This window comes from Spea bombifrons, chromosome 2 (assembly GCF_027358695.1).
Source record: "Spea bombifrons isolate aSpeBom1 chromosome 2, aSpeBom1.2.pri, whole genome shotgun sequence".
NCBI classification, from domain to species: domain Eukaryota; kingdom Metazoa; phylum Chordata; class Amphibia; order Anura; family Pelobatidae; genus Spea; species Spea bombifrons.
In genome coordinates, this window is record NC_071088.1 from 105,508,600 (window position 1) to 105,513,922 (window position 5,323).

A 5,323-nucleotide genomic window follows, 5' to 3' on the forward strand; every position below is an offset into this window, starting at 1 on the left:
TGGGTCTTCCACCAATAATTGTAAGCATACCTCCAAAACACAGTGTCTTATGGTTTACAACAAAATGAAATTGTAGGAGTTGCCATTACAAAGCCCTGACCTGAATCCCATAGAAAATGTGTGGACTGAACTGAAAAAGCATGTCTGAGCCCTCAAACCTGTTCTGTTAGGAGGAATTGGCAAAAATTATAGATAAGTATTGTGAGCAGCTTGTGGAAGGCTACCAATTAATCAATTAAAGAGCAATTCCACCAAATACTAATAACGTGTATGTAAACTTTTGATTCACTGGAATATAGTGAATTAAAGCTGAAATAATTCTGTAATTCTGTAATTGATACCCAATATTTACTGGTCTACTCAGCCAGCTTTTCTCCTGTGTCTTGCTGTGGCAGTCTCGGCCCTTGGGATCCTGTCATCTCACCGTTACAAACTCATTATGGTTTTTCAATTATGCTCTGTCCTCCTCTGTCTGGATGTCCTGTTCAGTCTTTCTTCCTCATTCCTACTATCTTTACTGCAACTTGTCTTCCTCTCTTCTTCTCCTTCATGTACTACATTGTAGTTTCTAAACTATATAGTTTGTTTTTGTCCCACGTAGGCCTCCCTCCTCCACCCTCTTCTCCATGTCCCACGTCACAGTTCTTCCCTCCCCAGGGTTTAACCCATTATGGTTTTTCATTTATGCTCTGCCCTGCTCTAGTGTTTGGATTTTTTTTCAGTCTTTCCTCCTGAACTTAAAGATCTTTACTGCAACACATCTTCATGTCTTCATTTAAATCTCTTTCTGTATTGTGGCTTCTTCTACCCTATTCTCTCTGTCCCACATTATAGTCTTTTCTTTTGGAGAGCTGAAGTGAATGGTCCACGGGGTGCAGTCACATAAGCACTGGAGCTTGTGGTCGCATCTGTGATGTCACTGAAGCCAGCAGACTGGCCATACTTGCCGGATTTTACCTCAGATGACCCCAGAAGTCCACTATTTAAACACTATTCATTTCCAGCCAGTTACTCTTGGTTGGTGTATACGTTGTTCTTGCTCCAGTGTTATTTTGATGGATTGTTAACCCAGCTTGTTTGACCTAGTGTTTGATTCCTGATTTGGCTCCACGGACATCCTGTTCTCTGACACAGCTTATTTTCTGCCTGTTCATTTTGTTCTGTCATACCCGACATTTACTGGTCTACTCAGCCAGTCTTTTCCTCCTGAACCGTAGTTTTTTTTTGTCCCACGTAGGCCTCCCTCCTCTACCCTCTTCTCTCTGTCCCTCGTCAAACTTTTTTCCTTTTCCAGGCTTTGAACCCATTATGGCTTTTCATTTATGTTCTGTCCTCCTCTAATGTCTGGATATCCTATTGAGTCTTTCCTCCTAATCCTGACTATCTTTACTATGACTTTTCTTCCTGCCTTCTTCCCCTCCTTTTACTACATTCTAGTTTCTAAATTCTATATTATTTTGTCCCATGTAGGCCTCCCTCCTCTACCTCCTTCTCTCTGTCCCTCACAGGGGCATACCTAGAGTATTTGGCACCAGGGGTGAACCCTGTATGTGCCCCCCCCCACACACACACACACTTTAAAACTGCATAGTTTCTATAATTAGGCAAACATTGACGGGTGTACACCATACCTGTTATCATTATATACTGAAGCAGACATTGACGTGGGTACAGCATAACACCTATCAGTATATACTGAGGCAGACATTGACGGTGGTACAGCATTACTGCTATCATTATATACTGAGGCAAACATCAAACGGTGGTACAGCATTACTGCTATCATTATATCCTGAGGCAAACATTAACGGTGGCACAGCATTACTGCTATCATTATATACTGAGGCAAACATTGACGGTGGTACTGCATAACCGCTATTATTATATACTGAGGCAAATATGACGGTGGTACAGCGTAATTTCTATCACTATACATTGAGTCAGACATTGACAATAATGCAGATCTCCCCAAACCAGCCTGCTCCTCTAGAGACGGACATTACTATCTGTCTCTGGAGGGGTGCAGGCATGGTGGCAGCCCTCTGATGAGCGGTACCCGGTGCGGACTGCGACCAAACACCCCCCCTCCCCGCTAGGTACGCTACTGGTCCCTCATCAAACTTTTTTCCTTTTACATGCTTGAACCCATTATGGTTTTCTATGTATGCTCTGTCTTCCTTTAATGTCTGGATGTCCTTTAAAGTCTTTCCTCTTGATCCTTTCTATCTTTACTGCGACACATCTTCCTGTCTTCATTTTATTCTTCTACTGCATTGTGATTTCTAAACTCCATGTTTCTTTTTGTCCCGCGTAGACTTCCCTTCTCTACCCTCTTCTCTCTGTCCCACGTCGAAGTTCTTCCCTTCCCAGGCTTGAACCCATTATGGCTTTTCATTTATGCTATGGCCTGCTCTAGTGTCTGAATATCCTATTCAGTATTTCCTCCTCAATCTGAAGATCTTTATTGGAACACGACTTCTTGTCTTCCTTTCATTCTTGTACTACATTGTAGTTTCTAAACTCTGCGATTCTTTATGTCCCGCGTAGACCTCCCTCCTCTACCCTCTTTTCTCTGTCCCACGTCGAAGTTCTTCCCTTCCTAGGCTTGAACCCATTATGGCTTTTCATTTATGCTCTGTCCTCCTCAAATGTCCTGTTCAGTCTTTCCTCCTGAACCTGAAGATCTTTACTGCGACACTTCTTCTTGTCTTCATTTCATTCTTGTACTGCATTATGGTTTCCAAACTCCATGTTTAATTTTGTCCCGCGTAGACCTCCCTCCTCTACCCTCTTTTCTCTGTCCCACGTCGAAGTTCTTCCCTTCCCAGGCTTGAACCCATTATGGTTTTTCATCTATGCACTGTCCTCCCTCCTCTACACTCATCTCTCTGTCCCTCGTTAAACTGTTTTCCTTTTCCACGTTTGAACCCATTATGGTTTTTCGTTTATGCTCTGTCCTTCTTTAGTGTCTGGATGTCCTGTTCAGTCTTTCTCCTGAACCCGATGATCTTTACTGTGATTTGCCTTCCTGTCTTCATTTCATTCTTTTACTACATTGTAGTTTTTAAACTCGATTCTTTTTGTCCCACGTAGACCTCCCTCCTCTACCCTCTTTTCTCTGTCCCACGTCGAAGTTCTTCCCTTCCTAGGCTTCAACCCATTATGGTTTTTCATCTATGCACTGTCCTCCCTCCTCTACACTCATCTCTCTTTCCGTCGTTAAACTGTTTTCCTTTTCCACGTTTGAACCCATTATGGTTTTTCATTTATGCACTGTCCTCCTTTAGTGTCTGGATGTGCTGTTCAGACTTTTCTCCTGAACCCGATGATCTTTATTGTGATATGTCCTCCTGTCTTCATTTCATTATTTTACTATATTGTAGTTTTAAACTCGATGATTTTTTTTGTCCCACGTAGACCTCTCTCCTCTACCCTCTTTTTTCTGTCCCACGTCGAAGTTCTTCCTTCCCAGGCTTCAACCAATTATGGTTTTTCATCTATGCACTGCCCTCCCTCCTCTACACTCATCTCTCTGTCCCTCGTTGAACTGTTTTCCTTTTCCACGTTTGAACCCATTATGGTTTTTCATTTACGCTCTCTCCTCCTTTAGTGTCTGGATGTCCTGTTCAGTCTTTTCCTGAACCCAATGATCTTTACTGTGATATGTCTTCCTGTCTTCATTTCATTCTTGTACTACATTGTAGATTCTTTTTGTCCCACGTAGACCTCCCTCCTCTACCCTCTTTTCTCTGTCCCACGCCGAATTTCTTCCCTTCCCAGCCTTGAACCCATTATGGTTTTTCATCTATGCACTGCCCTCCCTCCCCTACACTCATCTCTCTGTCCCTCGTTAAACTGTTTTCCTTTCCCACATTTGAACCCATTATGGTTTTTCGTTTATGCTCTGTCCTCCTTTAGCGTCTGGATGTCCTGTTCAGTCTTTCTCCTGAACCCGATGATCTTTACTGTGATTTGTCTTCCTGTCTTCATTTCTTTCTTTTACTACTTTGTAGTTTTTTAACTCGATGATTCTTTTTGTCCCACGTAGACCTCCCTCCTCTACCCTCTTTTCTCTGTCCCACGTCGAAGTTCTTCCCTTCCCAGGCTTGCACCCATTATGGTTTTTCATCTATGCACTGCCCTCCCTCCTCTACACTCATCTCTCTGTCCCTCGTTAAACTGTTTTCCTTTTCCACGTTTGAACCCATTATGGTTTTTCCTTTATGCTCTGTCCTTCTTTAGTGTCTGGATGTCCTGTTCAGTCTTTCTCCTGAACCCAATGATCTTTACTGTGATTTGTCTTCCTGTCTTCAGTTTATTCTTTTACTACATTGTAGTTTTTAAACTCGATGATTATTTTTGTCCCACGTAGACCTCCCTCCTCTACCCTCTTTTTTCTGTCCCACGTCAAAGTTCTTCCTTCCCAGGCTTCAACCCATTATGGTTTTTCATCTATGCACTGTCCTCCCTTCTCTACACTCATCTCTCTGTCCCTCGTTAAACTGTTTTTCCTTTTCCACGTTTGAACCCATTATGGTTTTTCGTTTATGCTCTGTCCTCCTTTAGTGTCTGGATGTCCTGTTCAGTCTTTTCCTGAACCCAATGATCTTTATTGTGATATGTCCTCCTGTCTTCATTTCATTCTTTTACTACATTGTAGTTTTTAAACTCGATTCTTTTTGTCCCACGTAGACCTCCCTCCTCTACCCTCTTTTCTCTGTCCCACGTCGATGTTCTTCCCTTCCCAGGCTTCAACCCATTATGGTTTTTCATCTATGCACTGCCCTCCCTCCTCTACACTCATCTCTCTTTCCGTCGTTAAACTGTTTTCCTTTTCCACGTTTGAACCCATTATGGTTTTTCATTTATGCACTGTCCTCCTTTAGTGTCTGGATGTGCTGTTCAGACTTTTCTCCTGAACCTGATGATCTTTACTTTGATATGTCTTCCTGTCTTCATTTCATTCTTGTACTACATTGTAGATTCTTTTTGTCCCACGTAGACCTCCCTCCTCTACCCTCTTTTCTCTGTCCCACGCCGAATTTCTTCCCTTCCCAGCCTTGAACCCATTATGGTTTTTCATCTATGCACTGCCCTCCCTCCTCTACACTCATCTCTCTGTCCCTCGTTAAACTGTTTTCCTTTCCCACATTTGAACCCATTATGGTTTTTCGTTTATGCTCTGTCCTCCTTTAGCGTCTGGATGTCCAGTTCAGTCTTTCTCCTGAACTCGATGATCTTTACTGTGATTTGTCTTCCTGTCTTCATTTCATTCTTTTACTATATTGTAGTTTTAAACTCGATGATTCTTTTTGTACCACGT

The 5,323-nt window shown here is 42.6% G+C and overlaps 1 long non-coding RNA gene across 2 annotated transcripts; it reads right to left on the reverse strand.

Moving 5' to 3' along the window:
- Positions 1-3,922: 3,922 nt before the first annotated feature.
- On the reverse strand, positions 3,923-5,036 carry LOC128475165 (uncharacterized). Of its 2 annotated transcripts, XR_008346459.1 has the most exons (3): positions 4,909-5,036; positions 4,521-4,587; positions 3,923-4,428 (listed from the first exon to the last, which is right to left on the reverse strand). It is a non-coding gene; the product is annotated as an uncharacterized LOC128475165 (long non-coding RNA). The 2 variants fall into 2 exon arrangements; XR_008346458.1 differs by lacking the exon at positions 3,923-4,428 and having other exon boundaries at positions 4,506-4,587.
- Positions 5,037-5,323: the final 287 nt, after the last annotated feature.